This window comes from Pristiophorus japonicus, chromosome 1 (genome assembly GCF_044704955.1).
Source record: "Pristiophorus japonicus isolate sPriJap1 chromosome 1, sPriJap1.hap1, whole genome shotgun sequence".
NCBI classification, from domain to species: domain Eukaryota; kingdom Metazoa; phylum Chordata; class Chondrichthyes; family Pristiophoridae; genus Pristiophorus; species Pristiophorus japonicus.
In genome coordinates, this window is record NC_091977.1 from 142,965,568 (window position 1) to 142,993,273 (window position 27,706).

Sequence of the window (27,706 nt, forward strand, 5' to 3'; positions counted from 1 at the left end):
GCTTGCTTTGGGAGTCTCATGTCGGGTATGTGGATGATGTGGCCTGCCCAACGGAGTCAGTTCTAAGCGGTCAGAAACACCAGATACAAACCTTTTCCAATGGAAGTTTGGTGTCTTTGATTACCATTGTTTTGTTTGGTTTCCAGGATTGCCACAGATGCTGCTCTTGCCATTAAAGGAAACCCTGGAAAGTAAGTCAGGTATGAATATTTTAATGGCTAAGACAAAGACTATTGTTTAGCCTAAAAGTCGTCTTCTCCTCTTGAACCTAGACAAGAATCCAGTCCATAGGAATCCGCAAGAAGATCCCAAGGGAATTGGGCTCAGGGAAAGATTAAATCTAAGTAAAAGCAGTCATTCTTTTAGTAAAAAAAGCTAACCTTCATTGTCAATGTCCCCTGCATTATAAAAAAACACTTCACAGGACCAATCCTTGCCTCGAAACCTATTTTAACTGTTCACACAATGAGGTACAGGAAAGCAAAATCTTTAAAATGAAACTTTTTCTAAGATATTGACATACACCTCTGTTACAATATATAATTGTTTTATCAAACAATAAGTTCATTAATAATACTGCTGAACAGGTTTGGTATACCATACACTGCTTAGCAGTAACTGCTTCTCACCATTTCTAAATTGAGAACTCTTGGCCAATTTGGGAAGCTGTTACACGCAGAGCTGATCCTAATCATTCTTCCGCAGGATGGGAGATCCCTTCCTGCTGCAAATCACAAGCTTCCTTTTCCAGGATGGCTGACTTCAGCTGATAGCATCTAATTTTCCTTTTATAATGTATAGAATATACGTAAAATCCTGTGGAACCATTGGCTATGTGAAAAGCCCTCCCCGTGTCACCCATCCTGTGCGTAGTTCCTTTGTATATTCCAGCACATGGTTGGCCAGAGCTACCTTTCATCAGTAAGGCAGTGGGTTACTATCAGGAATAGTGGACTGCTGCAGTGTTGAACTGGGTTCAACATAAGGTTTTTAGGACGATAAAATAAGGTATGTTATTTTCTGTAACATTTATCAGAAGCAAATTATGTTTTTTAAATCAAACCTTTGCATATATGTATTATATATAAAACAATCAAAAATTAAGTAAGATAAGGAAACATGGAGATGTTGTGATGTGTGCAATGATGAAACCAAACTGGAAAAGAACATTGTTTTGGAGGAAGTATTAGCAGGTGTATCTCTGGATAAAATTAATCTAACATTATTTTGGCGGAATCTGAATTTTAAAAGTTTAAAATAGAATAGAAATGATGTCAAACCACTTATTCTGGGGAAGTTAAGCTATATATCCAGTGTTTAACAGAAAACATTGTGAGTTATGGAGATCTGGATGTTGTAACCTGTTTATGATTTCCAACATTTGGTGTGTTTTTTAAATATATAGTTCAATGTATTTCTGTATGACAGATTTTAAACATACTAAAATAACTGGTAGGATATCCAGTGGGATAATCTGATTGTTTTCAAAGAAGTCCCGTATAATTATTTGGGACCCATTGTAAATCGTGCAGGGTATTAGTTGTCTCATAGGATCTGATAAAATCTTAAAAAAAACAACAGTACTTTAAGATTTCTTGGTAAAGATTTCACACCCTTTGGTGCATTCTCACCGTTTATTCTGTTTTTTTTTACCAAAATCCTCACGTGCCATAAGCAGGGTCCCTGTTCTATTCAGTCTAAAAATATATTGCACTTCAAAACTAAAATGACGGGGAGAGAAATTGTTATCTGAGAAGGCCAGATCTTTCCTATATCCCATTTGTATAGTTTCCCACATGGGTTGTATTTGGTTTGGATCAGATGGGCCGAGTTGAATGCAGACTCTCAGAATTTATACTGGGACCTGATTCTGAGCCACCAGAATGTGCTCCAGAAAATATTAAATTAACTGCCTGCTGCATGCTGTGATATACTTGGTTAAAGCCAGTCGAGGATTTGCAGGATGGTTATTTATGAAAACTCTGATTCACAACCTGAATTGGCACCAGGGTCAGAGGTGGGAGCTTTTACTTCAAAAGTATGATTGTAAAGAATCCCTCACCAGTTATACCAGGTGGTGGGAGGTGCCCAGCAACTGCAAATTCACAAATGGCCTTTGCATCCTTCTTCCTCTGTGCCAGAACTGAGCTGCTGGAGTGATTTTAGCTACATTTTCATTAATATCAAGCACCAATGTATTGACTCAATATTAAAGAAAGACGTGCATTTATATGGTGCCTTTCATGCCCATCCAATGTCTCAAAGTGATTTACAGCCAATGAAATACTTTTGGTGTGTAGTCACTGTTGTAATGTAGGAAATTAGAAATAAAAGAGTTAAAGCTATTATTTATCTTGTAGTTTCTGAAGATACTTGAGCACTGCATTCTGTCATTAATCATCTGAGAGACATACAATATGTGCAAGGTGGACCTGCTGTGCAAACATTGGTAGAATTTTCTAATTTACCATATCCTGGTGGGATGGTAATTTCTCTGCTGAAATTGAGGCCATCAGCCTTGCTGATGGGCAGTCCTGCTGTGCGCGACTAACAGGTGCAGGCACAGATAGATTTCAGTGGAGATGTTTAAGTTATCATTACACTGAGTTCTCTCATTGTAATGAGTCGTGCAGATTTCTTATTCTGAATAAGTGCATTATGCACTGTGAAAAATGAAATGAGATGACTGACCTGGCTCACAATGTAACAATGACAAGTAGGAAAAACCATGAAAGAGAAATGTCAGTATGCTCTCGAGTTAAGCACTGAGATAAAGTAAAATGTCTGCCAAGCTATTAAATGGTTGGTGTTTGTTTGAATAAGTACTTTGGAATGAGGAGATCATTTAATGGGAGCAATTGGCAGGTGTGAGGATTACACCTCAAAAAGAGAGTGACTGCTAATGGCTTGGCACATCAAGGCACAGGAGAAACATTCCAACGCTGAAGGTGATATATAGCAGAGCCACAAGACTGACTTCTCGTGTCAGTAATTTGAAGTATGAGGAAAGACTGGAGAAATTTATGAGGAGGTGATTGATAGGGGAGAATATAAAACTATAAAATATTTTAAATAGTATAGAAAAAGTAAATCCAGAGTGCTAATTTGTGGTGTGTTTGAAAGTTCAACAAGGGGCACATGTTCAAACTGATGAAAAGCAAACTTAGTAAATGTCAGTTTATTTGTCTATATACCTAGGGCCCGAAATTGATCAAAGGCAAGTTTCGCCCATTTACCTTTGAAAAGACTGCTAAGATCCTGATGGTACTTTGGGCAGAAGTTTGGTGAGAAAAGAAGTTAAAAAGCGGCCAGCAGAAAAAATGGGTGTTACACGGCGATTCTGGGCGGTAGAGGGTGGTAGGTGGGATTCTGGGCTCCAAATGCAATCCTGGAGAAAGTTACGCCAAGGCTGGAATCGGGCTCAGGGAGGGGGGAACGCACACAAAAAAAATTTTCAAAAAATAAAAAACAAAACATCACAAAACCTTCACGGGGTTGGGGGTAATATATTAGCATGGATAGAGGATTGGCTAACTAACAGAAAACAGAGAGTCAGGATAAATGGTTCATTCTCTGGTTGGCAATCAGTAACTAGTGGGGTGCCGCAGGGATCAGTGCTGGGACCCCAACTATTTACAATCTATATTAATGACTTGGAAGAAGGAACCAAGTGTAACGTAGCCAAGTTTGCTCTTGATACAAAGATGGGAGGAAAAGCAATGTGTGAGAAGGACACAAAAAACTGCAAAAGGACATAGACAGGCTAAGTGAGTGGGCAAAAATTTGGTAGATGGAGTATAATGTTGGAAAGTGTGAGGCTATGCACTTTAGCAGAAAAAAATCAAAGAGCAAGTTATTGCCCAAGGAAGCAGTTGAGGCTAGCTCATTGAATGTATTCAAATGACAGATAGATTGATTTTTAACCAATAAATGAATTAAGGATTATGGGGAGCGGGCGGGTAAGTGGAGCTGAGTCCACGGCCAGATCAGCCATGATCTTTTTGAATGGCGGAGCAGACTCGAGGGGCTAGATGGCCTACTCCTGTTCCTAATTCTTATGTTTTTATTTTCTTATATTATTTAAATAGAGAAACATTGCAAAGTGCTGCAGTACAGCGGGACCTGGGGGTACTTGTGCATGAAACACAAAAGGATAATATGCAGGTACAGAAAGTGATCAGGAAGGCCAATAGAATCTTAGCCTTTATTGCAAAGGGGATGGAGTATAAAAGCAGGGAATTCTTGTTACAGTTATACAGGGTGGTAAGGCCACACCTGGAATACTGCGTATAGTTTTGGTTTCCATATTTAAGAAAGAATATACTTGCTTTGGAGGCAGATCAGAGAAGGTTCACTAGATTGGATTCCGGAGATGAGGGGGTTTAATTCTAAGGAAAGGTTGAGTAGGTTGGGCCTCTACTCATTGGAATTCAGAAGAATAAGTGATGATTTTATCGAAACGTATAAGATTATGAGGAGGCTTGACAAGGTGGATGCAGAGAGAATGTTTCCACTGAAGGGGGAGACTAGAACTATGGGGCATAATCTTAGAATAAGGGGCCGCCCATTTAAAACTGAGATGAGGAGGAATTTCTTCTCTCAGAAGGCTGTAAATCTGTGGAATTCACTGCTTCAGAGAGCTGTGGAAGCTCGGTCATTGAATAAATTTAAGACAGAGATGAACAGTTTCTTAGCCGATAAGGGAATAATGGGTTATGGGGAGTGGGCAGGGAAGTGGACCTGAGTCCATGATCAAATTAGCCATGATCATATTAAATGGCGGAGCAGGCTTGAGGGGCCGTATTTCATATATTCTTATTGTTAAAATTCTCACTTACTAATCTATTGGAACAGGTTCAAACATTTTGGCTAACACGCAGAAAATAATTTGTTGGTTGTCTACACGGCAAGAGCTCTGTAGTGAAGGTAACAATATTGATGTTTTTTGCTGAGTAGTTTCACTGGGGAAACTACTGTTTGTAAATAGAAAGCACAGAGTTCAGCCTCGATTATTTTTTACTGCACTGCTTGGTTGCAGTTACACTTCTTTTTGATTATTAATACAGGTAGCTGACAGCACTTAGAAACATAGAAACATAGAAAAATAAATGCAGGAGTAGGCCATTTGGCCTTTCGAGCCTGCACCACCATTCAATAAGATCATGGCTGATCAATAAGATCAGTACCCCTTTCCTGCTTTCTTTCCATACTCTTTGATCCCTCTAGCAGTAAGGGTCATATATAACTCCCTCTTGAAAATATCCAATGAACTGGCATCAACAACTCTCTGCAATAGGGAATTCCATAGGTTAACAACTCTCTGAGTGAAGAAGTTTCTCCTCACTCACAATTGGACAGATTAGGTGAGTGGGCAAATGCATGGCAGATGCAGTATAATGTGAATAAATGTGAGGATATCCACTTTGGGGGCAAAAACACGAAGGCAGAATATTATCTGAATGGCAGCAGATTAGGAAAAGGGGAGGTGCAATAAGACCTGGGTGTCATGGTACATCAGTCATTGAAAGTTGGCATGCAGGTACAGTAGGCGGTGAAGAAGGCAAATGGTATGTTGGCCTTCATAGCTAGGCGTTCTGAGTATAGGAGCAGGGAGGTCTTACTGCAGTTGTACAGGACCTTGGTGAGGCCTCACCTGGAATATTGTGTTCAGTTTTGGTCTCCTAATCTGAGGAAGGACATTCTTGCTATTGAGGGAGTGCAGCAAAGGTTCACCAGGCTGATTCCCGGGATGGCTGCACTGACATATGAGGAGAGACTGGATCGACTGGCCTTTATACACTGGAGTTTAGAAGGATGAGAGAGGATCTCATAGAAATATATAAAATTCTGACGGGACTGGACAGGCTAGATGCAGGAAGAATGTTCCCGATGTTGGAAAAGTCCAGAACCAGGGGACACAGTCTTAGCATAAGGGGTAGGCCATTTGTGACTGAGATGAGGAGAAACTTCTTCACTCAGAGAATTGTTAACCTGTGGAATTCCCTACCGCAGAGAGTTGTTGATGCCAGTTTATTGTATATATTCAAGAGTGAGTTAGATATGGCCCTTACGGCTAAAGGGATCAAGGAGTATGGAGAGAAAGCAGGAAAGGGGTACTGAGGGAATGATCAGCCATGATCTCATTGAATGGTGGTGCATGCTCGAAGGGCCGAATGGCCTACTCCTGCATCTATTTTCTATGTTTCTATGTTTCTGTGTTTCCCCTCATCCCACAATATCTATGAGTCCCAAGGGATCCCAGCATCCATTGGAAGCACTGTATATAAGCAGGCCACCCACGTGGTACCTGCACTCTGGAGTCTAATTAAAGGAGCTAAGGTCACACATACTCATTGCTTACAGTACTCAGTTTAATCCTTTATTATGAGCGTAATAATAGGGAAGCTGATAAAGTCCATCCTGCATGTGTACAAGCTTCAGTGACCTGTCTAATGCAGCAATGTGTGGCCTGAAAGGAATCCGACGCGTAGAACGACAGTGCCGCGGTGACCTTGATCTCGACGGACAGTGCTGATGGTGCTGGCAGGCTGCAGATCTCCCCTGATGAGCTGGCATATCTCACTGATAACCTCTTTGTGGAAGTGCAGTCTCCGAAGGTAGGTGGTGTCTGACAAGTTGAGTTAAAACCGCTTCTCCCTGTACTTGCGGGGGGTGTAACGTCTGGTCCTCCTCATCAGTCTGTCACGTCTTACATTGGGCACATGATGCTGTCGAGCATACCTTCTGCCATCTCGAGTCTGCAGCATGTAAGTGGTCATCAAGAGAGGGTGAGAAATGACAGGCCCCATTCCAATAGCTATCTGTTTTCCACCGATTGGTCACAAAGAATAAATGTCCCCACTAAGACACCTATTAAGTTCCAATCGTCCACAGTATGATAAGATGTTTGTTCAGATGTTCACATCACCTCCAAACACCTCCAGAGTACATCCGAACTCCCCCAAGGCTGAAGCCGAGCAGCCTTTTAAATGATGTGACGTGCCATTTAGAACATGGCGTGCATACCACTGTGAGTAATTCCGGTTAGTTCAACATTTTCACAGCGTTTTTTTCGGCAAGCAATATTGTCGCCGAGATGTGAGGAGGTGCCGAAAGTACGGATGGGCGCTATACTGGGCACTAGCTTCGGCAAATGCGATCTTTATGACAAAAAAAAGTGGGCGGTCGGTATTATTGAATCTCGGTGTTAATTACATGCCAAAAGTAACGCTGGGCGATATTATGGGCGTTGGTTTCACCCATTCTGATGATTCCGCCCCAAAAAAATGAGCGGGCGGTATTATTTTTTCCCGGCGTTACGTACATGGCAAAAGTAACGCTCGGCAAAAAGGGTCCAAAAAATGGGTGTAAGTTTCCATTTTGTGGCTAAATGGGCGATATCTGCCATTACACCTCATTTCAGCGTTAAAATGGAGTTTAAGTGGGCATTATGCATGGCAAAATAATGGAAGATCTAGACCCATAACTAGTGTGGTGCCCGAAGGCTCAGTGCTTGGGCCTCAGCTATTTGCAATCTACATTCATGAATTATATAAAAGGACCGAGTGTAATGTATCCAAGTTTGCTGCCGATACAAAGCTAGGTGGGCAAGTAAGTTGTGAGGACACAAATAGCCTGCAAAGTGATATAGACAGGTTAAGTGAGTGGGCAGTAAGGTGGCAGATGGAGTATAATATGGAGAAATGTGAGGTTATTCACTTTGATAGGAAGAATAGGAAAACAGAATTTTTTTAAATGAGGAGGAATTATGAAATGTTGGTGTTCAGAGAGATTTTGGTGTCCTAGTACAAGAAATACAGAGAGTTAGCATGCAGACCACACCTGGAGTACTGTGCACAGTTTTGGTCTCCTTCTCTAGGGAAGGATATACTTGCCTTAGAGACAGTACAATGAAGGTTTCCAAGATTGATTCTTGGGATGAAAGGTTTTTTTAAATTCGTTCCTGGGATGTGGGCATCACTGGCAAGGCCAGCATTTATTGCCAAAACCTAATTACCCTTGAGAAGGTAGTGGTGAGCCACCTTCTTGAACCAATGCAGTCCCTGTGTTGAAGGTACTTTTTATCCCTAAAGCCATTTTTTTGGCGTACTTGAAGAGTTACACCCGTTTTTTGGAGGCCCAGCTACACCAAAAAAAAAATCGTCCAACTTTCCCTGTTTGAATTGTTAATTTTGGCACTGCCTAGCCTATCCTTTAGCTTTGGGAGTGGAGCTTAAGATCTGCGCCAAAAAGATCGGGTTGCCAGGGTAACGAGGGACACACTGCGGGCTGAGGCTGGAAAGTGAAACATACAACACATTCTGACCAGCTCACAACAACCTGCACAAGCACCTTGCACATTTCAGCAGCTTACCAGCATGAAATTATTAAAGAGTTTATGCCAAAAGCCTATCCACCCCCCCCACCCCGCCCCCTCCCCATGCCGGTTACCGCTGCTAGCCCTGGCCGAAAGGCCTCTCTCCTCTTAGTGCCAGGTGCTGCTCCTAATCTTGGCCAAAAGGCCTTCCCCCCTCTCTCCCACTCTCTCTCTCTCTCCTCTCCCCCTCATCTCTCTCCTCTCCTCCTCTCTCTCTCTCCTCTCCCCTTCTCTCTCTCCTGTCCCCCTCTCTCTCTCTCCTCTCTCTTCTCTCCCCCTCTCTCCTCTCCCCCTCTCTCTTTCTCCTCTCCTCTCTCTCTTTCCTTTGCCCCTCTCTCTCTCCTCTCCTCCTCTCGCTCTCCTTTCCCCCTCTGCTGCTATTGTCCGGGCCGTGGAACTGCATCGACTGTGCTGATTCTCTTACCTGCTCCGATTTTATTAACCGCACAGAAAGTTTTTTCCAGAGTAGTCATATATGCCTTCCTAAGAAAAATTGGAGTAAATCGGAGATGGCCAAACTTGCTTAAATGGCCAGAATTGGCGCGGGTGGCAGGTTACGTCCCCAGTGAGGTAAAAATAAATCATAGCCTAAAGAAATCCTACCTAAGTGAATTACGCTAGAGCAGAAACTTTGGAGAAACTTGGAGATTTTAATTTACTCAAACAAAAACGATGCACGCCAAAAAAAGCGCAGATGATTGGGAAAAATTGAGCCCACAGTGCTTTTAGGGAGGGAGATCCAAGACTTTGTCCCAGCAATGATGAAGGCGAAATATTTCCAAGTCAGGATGATGTGTGACTTGGAGGGAAACTTGGAGGTGATGGTGTTCCCATGCACTTGCTGCCCTTGTCCTTCTAGTCGTTGGAGGTTGCTGTTTTGTGAGGTGCTGTCAAACAACCTTCCGGATATAAAAGGGGTCAGAGGGTCGAGCAAGAAGAAGGAACTGAGGGAAATCCTTATTAGTCGGGAAATTGTGTTGGGGAAATTGATGGGATTGAAGGCCGATAAATCCCCAGGGCCTAATGGTCTGCATCCCAGAGTACTTAAGGAGGTGGCCTTGGAAATAGCGGATGCATTGACAGTCATTTTCCAACATTCCATAGACTCTGGATCAATTCCTATGGAGTGGAGGGTAGCCAATGTAACCCCACTTTTTAAAAAAGGAGGGAGAGAGAAAACAGGCAATTATCGACCGGTCAGCCAGACATCAGTAGTGGGTAAAATGATGGAATCAATTATTAAGGGTGTCATAGCAGCGCATTTGGAAAGAGGTGACATGATAGGTCCAAGTCAGCATGGATTTGTGAAAGGGAAATCATGCTTGACAAATCTTCTGGAATTTTTTGAGGATGTTTCCAGTAGAGTGGACAAGGGAGAACCAGTTGATGTGGTGTATTTGGACTTTCAGAAGGCTTTCAACAAGATCCCACACAAGAGATTAATGTGCAAAGTTAAAGCACATGGGATTGGGGGTAGTGTGCTGACGTGGATTAAGAACTGGTTGGCAGACAGGAAGCAAAGAGTAGGAGTAAATGGGTACTTTTCAGAATGGCAGGCAGTGACTAGTGGGGTACCGCAAGGTTCTGTGCTGGGGTCCCAGCTGTTTACACTGTACATTAATGATTTAGACGAGGGGATTAAATGTAGTATCTCCAAATTTGTGGTTGACACTAAGTTGGGTGGCAGTGTGAGCTGTGGGGGGGATGCTATGAGGCTGCAGAGTGACTTGGATAGATTAGGTGAGTGGGCAAATGCATGGCAGATGAAGTATAATGTGGATAAATGTGAGGTTATCCACTTTGGGGGTAAAAACAGAGAGACAGACTATTATCTGAATGGTGACAGATTAGGAAAAGGGGAGATTGGCATGCAGGTACAGCAGGCGGTTAAGAAAGCAAATGGCATGTTGGCCTTCATAGCAAGGGGATTTGAGTACAGAGGCAGGGAGGTGTTACTACAGTTGTACAGGGCCTTGGTGAGGCCACACCTGGAGTATTGTGTACAGTTTTGGTCTCCTAACTTGAGGAAGAATATTCTTGCTATTGAGGGAGTGCAGCGAAGGTTCACCAGACTGATTCACGGGATGGCGGGACTGACATATCAAGAAAGATTGGATCAACTGGGCTTGTATTCACTGGAGCTCAGAAGAATGAGAGGCGATCTCATAGAAATGTTTAAAATTCTGACGGGTTTAGACAGATTAGATGCAGGAAGAATGTTCCCAATGTTAGGGAAGTCCAGAACCAGGGGTCACAGTCTAAGGATAAGGGGTAAGCCATTTAGGACCGAGATGAGGAGAAACTTCTTCACCCAGAGAGTGGTGAACCTGTGGAATTCTCTACCACAGAAAGTTGTTGAGGCCAATTCACTAAATATATTCAAAAAGGAGTTAGATGTAGTCCTTACTACTAGGGGGATCAAGGGGTATGGTGAGAAAGCAGGAATGGGGTACTGAAGTTGCATGTTCAGCCATGAACTCATTGAATGGTGGTGCAGGCTCGAAGGGCCGAATGGCCTACTCCATTTTCCATGTTTCTAATCCTTGGCGAGTTGCTGCAATGCATCTTGTAGATGGTACACACTGCAGCCATGGTGTGCTGGTGGTGCAGGGAGTGGATGTTTAAGGTGGTGGATGGGGTGCCAATCAAACGGGCTGCTTTGTCCTGGATGGTGTTGAGCATCTGGAGTATTGTTCGAGCTGCACACTCATCCAGGCAAGTGGAGAGTATTCCATCACACTCCTAACTTGTGCCTTGTAGATGGTGGAAAGGCTTTGGGGAGTCAGGAGATGAGACACATGCCGTAGAATACCCAGCCTTTGACCTGCTCTTCTAGCTACAGTTTTTATGTGGCTGGTCCAGTTAAATTGCTCATCAATGGTGATCCCCAAAATGTTGATGGTGGGGGTTTCAGCGGTGGTAATGCCGTTGAATGTCATAGGGCGGCAGTTAGACACTGTCTTGTTGGAGATGGTCATTGCTTGGCACTTGTGAGGCGTGAAGGTTACTTGCCACTAATCAGCCCAAGCCTGAATGCCGTCCAGGTCTTGCTGCATGCAGACATGGACTGCTTCATTATCTGAGGAGTTGTGAATGGAACTGAACACTGTGCAATCATCAGCGAACATCCCCACTTCTGACCTTATCATGGATGGAAGGTCATTGATATCGACAATGTGATAGTTTCACTACTGATACTAGCTTTTTATTGCAGATTTAGTTAATTGAATTTAACTTCTCCAGCTGCTGTAATGGGATTTGAACTTGTGTCTCAGGATCATTAGTCCAATGGATTACTCATCCGGTAATATATGCTACCATACCTGTTGTCCTACGAGGAGAGATGGTGTAGATAGGGCCTATACTATGTGAAGTATTGAAGAATGAGAGATGATCTCATTAAAACATATATGGGCCAAAATAGCCCACGGCCCCAAACAAGTCGCACCTACCATTTTCAAACGGTTCCGTCTGCCCCAATGTATGGGCCAGACAATCCGGAGAAATTAAGGAGTTGGTGCATTTTTTTTTTGCAGGGCAGAAGTGGCCTCAACTTTCGGGGTGGAAGCGGGGGCGGGGTGGAGGAGCCAACGCTCGAATTCATCAGCGCCGCACTGACGACATCATCGTGCTGGCGTGTCACAACATCCACCCCCATCAGTTAAAGGGAAGAGTCGCTGCGAACGCTGTCGCCACTTTAGTGGCATACACTGGGTTACCAGGGAGGGTTTCGGCCAAGACAGGGTGCCAGGCTGCCTGTTGGTGGCCCGGCTAAACCTGTGGCCACCATTGTCGGGCCGACCTGGCCTTTAACGGCGGCTGCATTGCCAAGCCACACAAAGGGTACCGACAGCAAATACTGTCAGTGGTGCCGACTGGCGGCAGTGCTGCTCCCGCGGGTCAATTCGGGGAAAGGGGCAATTTCCCACGGGGCAATTTCGGGAAGGGGTCGCCGCCGGTGGGTAAGGTGTTGGAGCGTGCACGCCATGACAGGGAAACGTGCTGAGCGGTCCCCTAGACCACTACAAATCTGAGAAAGGGCAATTTTAAAATGGCGGCGCCTTTGCGGAGACTTGTCGGCCATTCCGCACTGACCCATGGCTCCGCGCTCAGCACGACGCCGACGTCCTCTCCCCTTCTTTTAAAGGGGAGGGCGGCTGCAAACTCTCCAGCCTCTTTAGTGCTGCCCACTGGGCCATGAGGGAGGGTGTTGGCTGGGCCAGCAGCCTGGCGCCCAATAGTTGCCGGGCTGTATGTTGGCAGCCCGGACATGCCAGTGGTCGCCATCGTTAGGCCGACTGAAAAGTCGGCCGACAGAAAAAAGATGGTGGCCGCCAGGCTGCCACTTCTCCTTTAAAGGAGGCTGTGGCACCACAGCCACCACAGCTTCTCTCACCACGCCGACCTCGCGCCCTGCGGGGCAATTTCTCCCGAGTGCCACAAAGGGGTTAGCGCGGGGCGATAAGATTTCAGCGCAGGGTGCCGCGTAAACCACTTTTCGCTGCCAGAGCCCCAGGGGCAATTCCAGAGAGGGCGCTCTGGCTGCCGCGCTCAGGCGAAAACCCTTTAGCGCATCCCAGAGACGTTAACGGGTCTTTCTGAAATGGGCAACTTCGGCTCCTTGGACTCTAGAGGAATCAAGGGATATGGGAATCGGGCGGGAAAGTGGAGTTCAGGTCGACGATCAGCCATGAACATTGAATGGTGGTGCAGGCTCGAGGGGCTGTATAGCCCACTCCTGCTCCTAATTCTTATGTTCTTAAATGTTGGCTGGTAAAAACATTGGGTGAAGATTTTGTTAGTACGAAATTGTAAACCTGTTTATAAAAGACAGCACACACAGGAAACCCTTCCCCTAATATTCTTGTTTGTGTGGAAGCAGTGAAATTCAATTTAGTATAATTTCCCCCCAACCACACAAATCTCTCCACTGCTCTTCTGAAAGCATTGATAAGCTAGAGTATAAACCAATAAAACTCAGATGTCCCACCCGTGCAGGATTAAGGCTGTCATCAAACAAATATAATTGTATATTTATCCAAATTTAACAACTAACAAAAATCAAAGCTATGTACATTAAAAAACAGCATACAATTCAAACAGAGATTGGTTTCTTCCTTACTTTAAACTGAGATATCAAACAAAATGTTCTCTGATTATAAATTTTCAAACAAAGACTGGTAAGTTCCTGGCCTTGATTGTGGCAAACAAATTACAAAAATCAAAGCTATGTACATTAAAAAAAACAGCAAAAACAGCATACAGTTCAAGCAGAGATTGGTTTCTTCCTTGTTTCAACTGCAATATCAAACAAAAAATTCTCTGAATAAGTTTCATCAAACAAAGACTGGTTTCTTCCTGGTCTTAGCTGTCGCAAAGTCGTGAATAATATCATCAAAATTTAAAGATCTGACAATCTCTCAATGCAGGGTGACCAAGGCTGGGAAATCAACATCCCAGGGTATTCAATATTCAGGAAGGATAGACAGAAAGGAAAAGGAGGTGGAGTAGCATTGCTGGTTAAAGAGGAGATTAACGCAATAGTAAGGAAGGACATTAGCTTGGATGATGTGGAATCTGTATGGGTAGAGCTGCGGAATACCAAAGGGCAGAAAATGCTAGTGGAAGTTGTGTACAGACCACCAAACAGTAGTAGTGAGGTTGGGGACAGCATCAAACAGGGAAATTAGGGACGCGTGCAATAAAGGTACAGCAGTTTTCATGGGTGATGTTAATCTACATATAGATTGGGCTAAACAAACTGGTAGCAATACGGTGGAGGAGGATTTCCTGGAGTGCATAAAGGATGGTTTTCTAGACCAATATGTCGAGGAACCAACTAGAGAGCTAGCCATCCTAGACTGGGTGATGTGTCATGAGAAAGGACTAATTCGCAATCTTGTTGTGCGAGGCCCCTTGGGGAAGAGTGACCATAATATGGTAGAATTCTTCTTTAAGATGGAGAGTGACACAATTAATTCAAAGACGATGGTCCTGAACTTAAAGAAAGGTAACTTTGATGGTATGAGACGTGAATTGGCTAGGATAGACTAGCGAATGATGCTTAAAGGGTTGACGGTGGATAGGCAATGGCAGACATTTAAAGATCACATGGATGAACTTCAACAATTGTACATCTCTGTCTGGCATAAAAATAAAACGGGGAAGGTGGCTCAACTGTGGCTAACAAGGGAAATTAAGGATAGTGTTAAATCCAAGGAAAGGCATATAAATTGGCCAGAAAAAGCAGCAAACCTGAGGACTGGGATATATTTAGAATTCAGCAGAGGAGGACAAAGGATTTAATTAGGAGGGGGAAAATAGAGTATGAGAGTAAACTTTCAGGAAGCATAAAAACTGACTGCAAAAGCTTCTATAGATATGTGAAGAGAAAAAGATTAGTGACAACTGCAGTCAGAATCAGGTGAATTTATAATGGGGAACAAAGAAATGGCAGATCAACTGAACAAATACTTTGGTTCTGTTTTCACTAAGGAAGACACAAATAACCTTCCAGAAATACTAGGGGACCGAGGGTTTAGCGAGAAGGAGGAACTGAAGAAAATCCTTATTCGTCAGGAAATTGTGTTAGGGAAATAGATGGGATTGAAGGCCGATAAATCCCCGGGGCCTGATAACCTGCATCCCAGAGTACTTAAGGAAGTGGCCCTAGAAATAGTGGATGCATTGGTGGTCATTTTCCAACATTCTATAGACTCTGGATCAGTTCCGATGGATTGGAGGTTAGCTAATGTAACCCCACTTTTTTAAAAAAGGAGGAAGAGAAAACAGGGAATAATAGACTGGTTAGCCTGACATCAGTAGTGGGGAAAATGTTAGAATCAATTATTAAAGATGTAATAGCAGCGCATTTGGAAAGAAGTGACAGGATCAGTCCAAGTCAGCATGGATTTATGAAAGGGATATCATGCTTGACAAATCTTCTAGAATTTTTTGAGGATGTAACTAGTAGAGTGGACAAGGGAGAACCAGTGGATGTGGTGTATTTGGACTTTCAAAAGGCTTTTGAAAAGATCTCACACAAGAGATTGGTGTGCAAAATTAAAGCACATGGTTTTGGGGGTAATGTATTGACGTGGATAGAGAACTGGTTGGCAGACAGGAAGCAAAGAATAGGAATAAACGGGTCCTTTTCAGAATGGCAGGCAGTGTTCAGTGCTGGGATCCCAGCTACTTACAATATACATTAATGATTTAGACGAAGAAATTGAATGTAATATCTCCAATTTTGCAGATGATACTAAGCTGGGTGGCAGTGTGAGCTGTGAGAAGGATGCTAAGAGACTGCAGGGTGACTTGGACAGGTTAGGTGAGTGGGCGAATGCATGGCAGATGCAGTATAATGTGGATAAATGTGAGGTTATCCACTTTGGTGGCAAAAACAGGGAGGCAGAATATTTTCTGAATGGTGATTGATTAGGAAAAGGGGAGGTGCAACGAGACCTGGGTGTCATGGTACATCAGTCACTGAAAGTTGGCATGCAGGTGCAGCAGATGGTGAAGAAGGCAAATGGCATGTTGGCCTTCATAGCGAGAGGATTTAAGTATAGGAGCAGGGAGATCTTACTGCATTTGTACAGGGCCTTGGTGAGGCCACACCTTGAATATTGTGTACAGTTTTGGTCTCTTAATCTCAGGAAGAATATTCTTGCTATTGAGGGAGTGCAGCAAAGGTTCACCAGACTGATTCCTGGGATGACAGGACTGACACATGAAGAAAGACTGGATCGACTAGGCTTATATTCACTGGAATTTAGAAGAATGAGAGAGGATCTTATAGAAACATATTCTGATGGGATTGGACAGGTTAGATGCAGGAAGAATGTTCCCGATGTTGGGGAAGTCCAGAACCAGGGGTCACAGTCTAAGGATAAGGGGTAAGCCATTTCGGACCGAGATGAGGAGAAACTTCTTCACTCAGAGAATTGTGAACCTGTGGAATTCTCTACTACAGAAAGTTGTTGAGGCCAGTTCGTTAGATATATTTAAAAGGGAGTTAGATGTGGCCCTTACGGCTAAAGGGATCAAGGGGTATGGGGAGAAAGCAGGAATGGGGTACTGAAGTTGCATGATCAGCCATGATCATATTGAACGGTGGTGCAGACCTGAAGGGCCGAATGGCCTACTCCTGCAACTATTTTCTATGTTTCTATGTTCCTATGCTCAAAAGAAACAAAACAGCGAGATGCTCCTGATTCATGGTGGATCGTAAGACATTTTTTATCCTTATGAGAAGAGAGAAAGAATGTTCTCCACTACAATTAGTGACCATTAATGAAAAATACAGCCATAATGAAGTTTCTACATTTGGGACACATTCCATCACATTGGATTCAATGATTACATGGTACATCCAAATAGACCTACTCTCATTCTCTTTTCTTTCTATATTGGTTGAAAATTGAACAAATTGGAGGAATTCTTTTGTAAAATCTGGATATTTCTGACATAAGCTTCTGATATCTTCACTGAGTTGGGAGCTTGACATATTATGTGAATAATTTGCCAGGACACTAAAGGTCTTGTCAATATCGGCATAGACCTTGATTCGATAATCTAATGCACTCTTCATTTTGTCAATGGTTGTGAGAAATGTATTAATTCTGAAGGCTTCCTTGTCACTGAATGTGTGTGAAGTTGCATGTCTTTTGTCTTTTGCGGCATTTGGCTGATTTATACTCCTGGTTCGCTGTCCTTGCAACCCCTTGAGCCTCGTACTCATCAAAACTGTCCTGCATTTGTTGAAGAACAGTTCCAAGAATCCTCAGTACGTTTACAGCAGTGGAAAGGTCAATTTGGGCACTTTGCAAACTTAGATCTGTTGAATGGTTGAAATATATCACTCCAGACTTCACACAAAATACCAGTCTCCAAGTTATGCATTGCATCACTCAGTATCTTTACATCTTTTCTAAAGTCGAGGGCCTAAAAAATATGAGGGCCTAAGGCTTATTAGCCTATGGGTTAATCTGGCCCTGTGTCCCACCCAAGTGCCATTGTACAGGTATGAGTAGTGGCAGGTTATTCAACACATGGAGGGCAACTCAATGTTCATCCACATATATGCAAATATACATGGATAATTTTAAGCAAATCTGTCCAGCGGGAAACTAACGGGATCTGATCAGCTGATTATTTGACTCCGGTTAATGGAAAGAAAATGGGACAGGGTGTAAAACAGGCATCTGATCTAAATCTGTCAGTTCCTGCAGGACAGGTTAGGTTATATTTACTCCCAATAATGTTCCAGTAGGAATCAATGGATAAGAATCAGATGTCTCCCAGAAGTGTCCATATGTGGACATGGTTGAGCATGAAAAACACTCAGTGGTGATGCCCCATTCAGTTCTGGGCAACCTACTGAGATAGATTGCTAAAGCTCACAAATGAATAATGGGTAGTAGGGTGACGTACTACTAGAGAGTGCCAGCCAGATCCCAGCAAGATATCAACCTCACCAATCGAGAAAGAGGGGACAAAATTGGCAACAGAAAAACAAATTCCACACTTGAAACAATTCCTTCATAAAATCATAATTTGCTTGCAGTGCAATCCAGCTTTTCTAAAGCAGATCACAAGACATATTTAACACTTTTATAGTCGATGGTGACAGATACTTCTCATTAAAGTATAAAGCATTCAAAGCTATTAATGTTTTTAACATTTACTTAGAAATTATAAATACTTAAAGCCACTAGTCAGGTGGCTTAATTGGGAATTCAGTCATTTTTGTTGGGTTTAGTCAGTAATGATTGTAGCACATTGCTGAATGAAATCAATAAACAAAAGAAGAGGTTGACAATACTTTAGGCTGAAACTACTGTACAGTAACAATACAACAGATGTGGCTTTTCTGATCACTCGAATGGAGATTGACTGGGGACATTTTGGAGTTTCCTCTCCTGTCTCTCTCAGCTGGATGGAGGTAAGTACATCGACCGAAGCCTTTAGTGAGAATACTGAATAAAACCTGAAGGACAATGGGATTGAAGAGTTAAGGACATATGGCAACATTTAGTTACGGATGCTATTGTCTTGATATGAAAGGGGCCTCGGCATGATGACGTGCAATGTTCATGGAAAGTGTGTGTGTGGGGGAGGGAGGGGAGGAGAGGAGAGGCTCAGCTAGTCTCAGTGACAGCATCTGGGGAAAATGTGGGAGGGTAAGTTTAGGCCACCTGGGAACTTAGGAGAAACTGTGCGCTAAACTCTTAAAAGAACAACTCAACCCGAAACTGACAAATCTAGAAAAGTTTTATTTTCGCTCTGTTCTTCTATTTACTTTGTATGCTATTAATGTAAAGCTTAAATTGGCAAAGTTGTGCTGCAAGACATATTTAATACTATAATTGAGACACTCACGATGTATTTTTTTATGTTAAAATGCACCATAAAATTATTAGCTGCAGCCTAAAATAATTCAGTAGTTTATTTTTTAAAACTGCTTAAAAGGAAAAGAATTTTCCAAAAATTAACTCTCCAAACAATATATGGTGAACAAGTATAAATCATTTAAATCATTTTCTATGTATTTCTGCTGACTGGAGTAAAATAGGTTCTCAACTGACCACATCTAAAGTGAAAATTGACATTCAAGCATCCAGGTCAAGCATTAAATATTTTACCACTGAGTGAGATAAAGAGGGAGAAATTTACCTCACGCCAGTTACTGGGGCAAAATAGGTGACACGATACAAATGTGCTCCGAAGATGTTGATGGAATACCCAAGTCAAATTTGCCATATGGGCTTATTTGAACAAAATAGGTGAGCTGCGGACGTCAATCAAGCAGCTTGATGCAGCTCACTGGTTAGAGTCTTGGGAATTGCAGCCACCATTGATGCCAAGGCCAAGACGGCCCACAGGTAGTTCCTGGAGGGGAGAAGTGAAGCACAGGAGGCTGTTTTTAAGCGGCCTCCAATTATCCCTCAGGGCTCGGAATGACTATGCAGAGCATGCGCAACACAGGTTCCAACCGTTTGCAGTCTAATTTCAATTGGGATCCGACAACTGGCGTTAGGACCCCAATTTTAAAATTTCCAGGTATCTCGTGGCTGTTCCAGGTGGGGGTGCTGCACACCTAGAGATTGCTAGCTGGCAATCTGGCAGCCGGTACACTTTCAGGGGAAATTGGGCATGGAAGATTGCTACCCAACTATGTTGAATTTCTCCAAAAATATCCTATATCATCATAGGCAGCCCCTCGCAATCAAGGAAGACTTGCTTCCACTCTAAAAATGAGTTCTTAGGTGACTGAACCGTCCAATACGGGAATTACAGTCTCTGTCACAGGTGGGACAGACAGTCGTTGGAGGGAAAGGGAGGGTGGGACTGGTTTTCCGCATGCTCCTTCCGCTGCCTGCGCTTGTTTTCTGCATGCTCTCGGCGATGAGACTCGAGGTGCTCAGCGCCCTCCCGGATGCACTTCCTCCACTTAGGGCGGTCTTTGGCCAGGGACTCCCAGGCGTCAGTGGGGATGTTGCATTTTATCAAGGAGGCTTTGAGGGTGTCCTTGAAATGTTTCCTCTGCCCACCTTGGGCTCGCTTGCCATGTAGGAGTTCTGAGTAGAGCGCTTGCTTTGGGAGTCTTGTGTCAGGCATGCGAACAATGTGGCTCGCCCCATGCAGCTGGTCGAGTGTGGTCAGTGCTTCAATGTTGGGGATGTTAGCCTGATCGAGGACGCTAACATTGGTGCGTCTGTCCTCCCAGGGGATTTGCAGGATCTTGCAAATATCATTTGGATTTTTAAAAGCATTTATTCTGCACCTGCTTTAATTTCTGCTAAATATGCCACAGCTCCTTCCAATTAGAATTAGTAATATGAAGTTGAAAATGTAAAACAGCTCAGTTCCTGGAATTTACGAGTTCGCAGCTCTATGTAGTTATATCTTCAGATCTTATTCAATGGCAGTCCTTTGACTAGATTCTCCAAAGAAGGATCCTGCCTTATTTTTTTTCTTCTGAGGTAAGTGACAGTGCCACAGCTGCTGCCACAACTAACTCAGTACCATGGTCAAACCTGGGACCTGCTGGCCTGAATACCTTAGGTCACAATGAGGAGTGACTTTATCCACAAGCCAATTGAGAAGCTACACTTTAATTCTTCATCTTAACTAAAAATTTCAGGTTCAAGTTTACACGGGGTATGATGTATTATAAATCATTCAATTTTGTCGACTTCCCCAACAATTGAATGATTTAGGTCAGTAATATGTAATAAAACATTGGAAATAAACCTTGTTGATAGGCACTGCTTTCTGACATAAATATATAATTTTGCAAGCTATACTTGTATGGTTGTCGAACAAAATCATAAGTAACTCACAAAACTTTTCAACAGTGTTTGGAACCTGATTTAAAGGTTTTAAAACCCAATTATTTACTAAATCTGACCTGAAGCTCTCACTTTATTCCAACAGTGGGCTTTCTGCTGCACCCAGTGAGGATTCATGATAACATAATCGTTTTTGCCAGATCAGGAATTCTGTCTTCTGATGCATTGAAAAGAGCTGCTGCTGCAACAGAATAATAGTTTCAGGTGGGGGAGGAGCCAGAATATCAGTGAGGATTCATTAGGGAGGCAGGAGCTGAAGCTTAGAGCTATCAGAGATCTGGGAACACCAGATGTCATGTATTCAACTATCATTGTAACCCATGTATAAGCTGACCTAAGTTGTACACCTTGAGAACATTGACCACAAGGGGGTGAACTTGTGGGAGACACTCCTAACCTGGACTTTCAGGTATAAAAGGTCCTGGACAAATTTGACTCGTTATTTCAACCCGGCATCAGCCCTTTCATGGGGGCCAAGGTAGTGATTCACATAAACCCGAAGCCAGGCCAGTACACCACAAGGTCAGTGCGGTGCCGTACGTGATGCGGAAAAAGATAGAATGCGAATTGGACCGCCTACTGAGGGAAGGCATCATCTCGCCAGTCGAATTCAGTGACTGGGCGAGCCTGATCATGCCGGTGCTCAAGGCGGATGGGTCGATCAGGATATGTGGCGATTACAAGGCCACCATCAAATCGGGTGTCATTCCAAGACCAGTACCCGCTACTGAGAGCGGAGGACCTCTTTGCGACGCTATCCAGTGGCAAATTTTTTTCAAAATTGGATCTGACCTCAACTTACATGACCCAGGAGCTGGCGAGTGAGTCGAAGAAGCTGACCACCATCACGACACACAAGAGGTTGTTTGAGTATAACAGATGTCCGTTCGGGATTCGTTCAGCCACCGCGATCTTTCAGAGAAATATGGAAAGTCTCCTCAAGTCAATTCCAAGGATGGTGGTTTTTCAAGACGACATCCTCATCACGGGTTGCGATACTGAAGAACATCTCCACAACCTGGCGGAGGTGCTACGCAGACTGGACCGGGTAGGGCTGCGATTGAAAAAGGCGAAGTGTGTCTTCTTAGCTTCAGAGGTAGAATTCCTGGGGAGGAGGGTAGCAGCAGACGGGATCAAACCCACTGCGTTCAAAACGGAAATGATCCAGCGAGCACCCAGACCCCGTAACACGACAGAGCTGCTTTTGTTCCTGGGGCTCCTGAACTATTTTGGTAACTTTCTTCCCAAATTGAGCACACTGTTAGAGCCGCTACATGTGCTCTCACGCAAAGGTCGCAATTGGGTCTGGGGGGACAGCCAGGAAAGGGCTTTTGATAGAGTACGCAACTTGTTATGCTCAAAAAAACTGTTAACATTATATGACCCATGTAAGAAACTTGTTCTAACGTGCAACACGTCGTCCTATGGGGTCGGGTGTGTGTTGCAGCATGTGAATGCCAATGGTCAGTTACAGCCAGTAGCTTATGCCTCCAGAAGACTGTCCCAGGCAGAAAGGGGCTACGGGATGGTTGAAAAGGAAGATCTAGCATGTGTATATGCGGTTAAAAAAAATGCACCAGTACCTGTTTGGCAGGAATTTTGAGCTGGAGACAGATCACAAACCCCTAACGTCCCTTTTGGCTGACAACAAGGCCTAAATGCGAATGCATCGGCTCGCATACAGAGGTGGTCACTCACGTTAGCCGCCTATGACTACATAATTCGGCACAGACCAGGCAACTGAACATGATGCTGAGATGGTCATGGCTGTTGAAGCTTTCAAAAGCGAAGGCTCACCTGTGACAGCCCGTCAGATTAAAGTCTGGACAAATAAAGACCCGCTACTGTCTTTAGTTAAGAAATGTGTCCTGAATGGGGACTGGGCAGCCTCGTATGGGGCATGCCCTGAGGAATTTAAACTGTTTCATAGGCGCAAGGATGAACTCTTGATACAGGCCAATTACTCGGTTTTCCCACAGTAGGTAGTCATGCCCCAGCGGGGCAGAGAGGTGTTCATCAGAGAACTTCACAATGAGCACCCGGGCATTGTCATGATGATGGCAATTGCCAGGTCACACATTTGGTGGCCAGGGATAGATGCAGACCTGGAACTTTGTTTTTCGCAGGTGCAACACGTGTGCTCAACTGGGCAACTCACCCAGGGAAGCCCCCCTTAGCCCCTGGTCCAGGCCCGCCAAGCCCTGGTCATGCATCCATGTGGACTACGCAGGTCCTTTCATGGGAAAAATGTTTTTGGTTGCAGTAGATGCCTACTGCAAATTGATTGAGTGTGCCATTTTAAATTCAAGCACATCCTCTGCCACGGCAGAAAGTCTACGGGCAATGTTCGCCACCCATGGTCTACCGGATGTCTTGGTCAGCGACAATGGCCCATGCTTCACAAGCACTGAGTTCCAGGACTTCACGGCAGGCAATGGAATCAACCATGTCAGAACGGCACCATTCAAGACGGCCTCAAATGGCCAGGCGGAACGAGCAGTGCAGATAATCAAACAGGGGATGCTCAGAATCCAAGGGGGTTCCCTACAAAGCCGCTTATCATGCCTCCTGTTGGCCAATAGATCCCGACCACACTCGCTCACAGGGGTTCACCCGCAGAGCTGCTAATGAAAAGGACGCTCAAAACCAGGTTATCCCTTATACACCCCACTATGAAAGAAATTGCTGAGAGCAAGCGTCAGTCACAATGTGACTACCATGACAGGAATGCGAGGGCGTGATATATTGATGTCAATTACCCTGTTTTTGTCCTTAATTACGCTGCAGGGCCCAAATGGCTTGCAGGTACTGTGATTGCCAAAGAGGGGAATAGAGTTTTTGTAGTTAAACTTACCAATGGACAAATCTGCCGCAAACACGTGGATCAAACTAAAAGGAGGTTCAGCAACCCCATAGAAGAAGCAGAGGAAGAACATGACGTAGAGTTCACTCCACCTTAGGTGACCGAACACTGGAACCAAGTGGAGGAGAGCCCAGTCACCGTGGGCAATCCAGACAGGCCTGAGGCACCGCAAACAGCAGACACTCAGGCCAGCACCCAACAACTGGAGCCCCAACTCAGGCGCTCTACAAGCGAGCGGAAACCACCAGAGAGACTTAACCTGTGATCCCAATAAGACTTTGGGCGGGGGGGAGGGCTGATGTCATGTATTCAACTAGCATTGTAACCCATGTATAAGCTGACCTAAGTTGTACACCTTGAGAACATTGACCACAAGGGGGTGAACTTGTGGGAGACACTCCTAACCTGGACTTTCAGGTATAAAAGGGGAAGCTCCACTCACCTTCATCACTTGAGGTCTTGGTAATAAAGGTAACTGGTCACAGAGTGACCTTCTCTCAAGTATAGGCCTCGTGTGCATTTATACTGCATAGTAAGGACATATCATCAGGCAGGTGACAGGAAGAAACACTATGGGAGGAAGAAACGTGCTTGTGGGAGTAAAGCATGCAGGAGCACCTGAAGAGGAGAGAGCCGAATGGCAGGAGGAGCACCTATAGGGGATTGGAGAGTGCCTCAGATATATTGCAGCTATGAGAAAAGAGGATGAAGAACATTTCTTGTTTTGCAAAAGGGGGTTGAGAACTGTTGTACTATGTAGTTCAATCTAATGCACTATAGAGAGTCACTGATGCTGAAGATTCCAATGCAATACACACGCAATGTGCAAGCACCAATAATATCTCCAGGTTATAATTCATCCTTTGTCGAACTAAAAAGGAAACGTTTCTCTTTGCAGGAAGGAAATTGCAATCATTTTCAGGAAATACTGCTGGAAAGATTAAAAGACCTTATTTTGGCCTTCGCTGCATGATGGGCCCAAAAACACTTAGCAACACAGTGTTAGAGTACCAAAGGAATACGTTACTGTAACATTAGTGCTTCTTAGATTAGCACAAGCATTAAAATAAATCTCAACTGATTGTCAGTGAAGAGGGAAGAACTTAGAAAACCTGTCAACTATAACAATGTGACAAACGTCTGGAACAAAATACTGCGGATGCTGGAAATCTGTAAGAAAAATAGAAAATGCTGAAAATACTCAGCAGGTCGGGCAGCATCTGTGGAGAGAGAAACAGAGTTAATGAGCCGGAAATCCTGGTGCTGGGCTTCCCGCGGGCGCGCGCCAGAAAATCATAAAAAAGATGCGCACCTACCTTTTGGTGCTGAGCCCTCCAGCGATCCCAGTCGGAGGCCTCCTCTCCCCGCATATCGGAGCGTGTTCACATCTTGCAGATGCGCAGGGAGAAGCTAAAGTCACGTGGCAGTGAACAGCCAATCAAGGTACAGTATTCTCATTCATAATAATGGGAACACCGTAAGTAGGAGTTCTCATTATTATGAATGAGAAACACACCCCCAAACACCCAAACACAAATAAAAAAATAGAACAAAAGAATCACATTAATTTAAATTAAAGTTAATAAATGTGCTAGAAAAAAATATATTTTTTGGATTTTTAAAAAAGTTTTTTAATTAGGGTTTAAAATAAACTTACCTTAGTGGGCAGGGCTTTTAACACAAAAATGTGGTTTTAAATTTTATTTATTTATGTTTTTTATATGTTTTAAAACTCTTACGCTGGTAAAAGGCGACTAAGTGCCTGCTTCTACCAAGTGCAAGAGTTTTAAGGACATTCGCTGGGCAAGAGATGGACACATAGTATAATCTTGCCCATGTGAATGTCCTTGCTGCCAAGATGCGTTGGATTTGTCAAGCCAGAACTTGACAGATTGGAAAAGCTGGTTTTCTGCACATGCGCATCTTTTGCAGGGCCTTGCTGGGTCCATACACATTCCGTGCAGTCCCGCTAAGGCCGAAACTTCAGGCCCAATGTTTCAGGTCAATGACCCTTTTGTCAGAAATGTTAACTCTGTTTCTCTCTCCACAGATGCTGTCTGACCCACAGAGTATTTTCAGCATTTTCTGTTTTTTATGACAAATGTCTGTGTTTTTTGTTGCAAGAATTGGTATAATATTTTGTTTTTCTGTGCTGGTTACACACACTTACACCTGCTCTGTGTTATATGTACCTAAAGGCTTAATAAAGAAGCATCTGCAAATTGTCAACCACATCACCATCTGAGCGTCTCAGATCAGACCAGGTGTTATTCTTAGCTCTTGCAGCCTCCTGCACTGTTTAATTGAAGATATCTGTCTCTGCTCCCATTTCAGTTTATTCAGTAACTAGCTAAACCATACAGACCAGGTAGGCCCTCGATGTAATCCCTGCTAATTGCTGCTGGGGAACTGGAGGCAGTGCTCATGGGAGTAGATTTTCATATCCACTGCCCGGGCAGTAATCTATCAGTGCAGATTGCTCTTTACACGACCAATAGAGTGAAAATCAGGCAGGTTCTGCAAAGGGTATGCGATCCCAGACAGTGAAGATGACAATCTGCACCACAGGTTAGGGAGAGGACATTTGGACAATTATTTAGTGACTCCTGCTGGAAGGGAATTTATTCATTAGGCAAGGACAGTATTGGACTCCGCTGTGATGCTTTATTGTTAGTATTCACAGTCAAGACTCACACATAAATAATTGGCCATGATACTGAAGCACCACTATGGAACTGTACCCTAGCAAGGTGGCAATGCCTCCAGCAGAGGAGCTGAGAGGAGAAAATCGGTTAAAAAAAAGATATCTGCCTCCTTTTAGAGACAACCAGAAACACTTTTAATTGAATTGGAAAAGTAAATGTTTCCAGCAACAAGTTGTACAAAAATAAAGCAACATAGACTTCAAGAAATGTTATTCATTAATGAGTCAAGGTCCCTAATTGCCCGTGAGAAGGTATTTCAGAGGGTAATTAAATGTCAACCACATTGCTATGGGACTGGAGTCACATGTAGGTCAGACCGGGTAAGGGCAGCAACTTTCCTTCCCTAAAGGACAATAGTGAACCAGATGGGATTTTACAACATTCCAGAAGTTACATGGTCCCCATTACCTATACTAGCTTTTTATTCCAGATTTATTTATTAATTTAATTTTGAATTCCCCAGCTGCCGATGTAGGATTTGAAACATAGAAACATAGAAAATAGGTGCAGGAGTAGGCCATTCGGCCCTACGAGCCTGCACCACCACATCTTCTAAGGGACCAACATTTACTTTAGTCACTCTTTTCCATTTTATATATCGTAAAAGCTTTTACTATCTGTTTTTATGTTTTGCGCAAGTTTACATTCGTAATCTATCTTCCCCTTCTTTATTGCTTTCTTAGTCATTCTTTGCTGTCGTTTAAAATTTTCCCAATCTTCTAGTTTCCCACTAACCTTGGCCACCTTATACGCATTGGTTTTTAATTTGATACTCTCCTTTATTTCCTTGGTTATCCATGGCTGGTTATCCCTTCTCTTACCACCCTTCTTTTTCACTGGAATATATTTTTGTTGAGCACTATGAAAGAGCTCCTTAAAAGTCCTCCACTGTTCCTCAATTGTGCCACCGTTTAGTCTGTGTTCCCAGTCTACTTTAGCCAACTCTGCCCTCATCCCACTGTAGTCCCTTTTGTTTAAGCATAGTACGCTCATTTGAGACACTACTTCCTCACCCTCAATCTGTATTACAAATTCAACCATACTGTGATCACTCATTCCGAGAGGATATTTTACTAGGAGATCGTTTATTATTCCTTTCTCATTACACAGGACCAGATCTAAGATAGCTTGCTCCCTTGTAGGATCTGTAACATACTGTTCTAAGAAACAATCCCGTATGCATTCTATGAATTCCTCCTCAAGGCTACCCCATGCGATTTGATTTGACCAATCGATATGTCGGTTAAAATCCCCCATGATTACTGCCGTTCCTTTTTCACATGCCTCCATTATTTCCTTGATTATTGTCCACCCCACCGTGAAGTTATTTTCTGGGGGACTATAAACGACGCCCACCAGTGACTTTTTCCCTTTACTATCTCTAATCTCCACCCACAATGATTCA

At 43.6% G+C, this 27,706-nt stretch overlaps 1 protein-coding gene across 2 annotated transcripts in view; it reads left to right on the forward strand.

Moving 5' to 3' along the window:
* The first annotated feature begins 926 nt into the window (after positions 1-926).
* LOC139265886 (semaphorin-6A-like) overlaps positions 927-27,706 on the forward strand; it is a 174,577-nt gene continuing 147,797 nt past the window's right edge. The window contains exon 1 of one of the 2 annotated variants that reach the window (XM_070883444.1): positions 927-1,008. The gene's annotated coding sequence lies outside the window, so the exon portion shown is untranslated. The remainder of the gene's footprint in view (positions 1,009-27,706) is intronic. The other variant, XM_070883491.1, reaches the window with a different exon arrangement.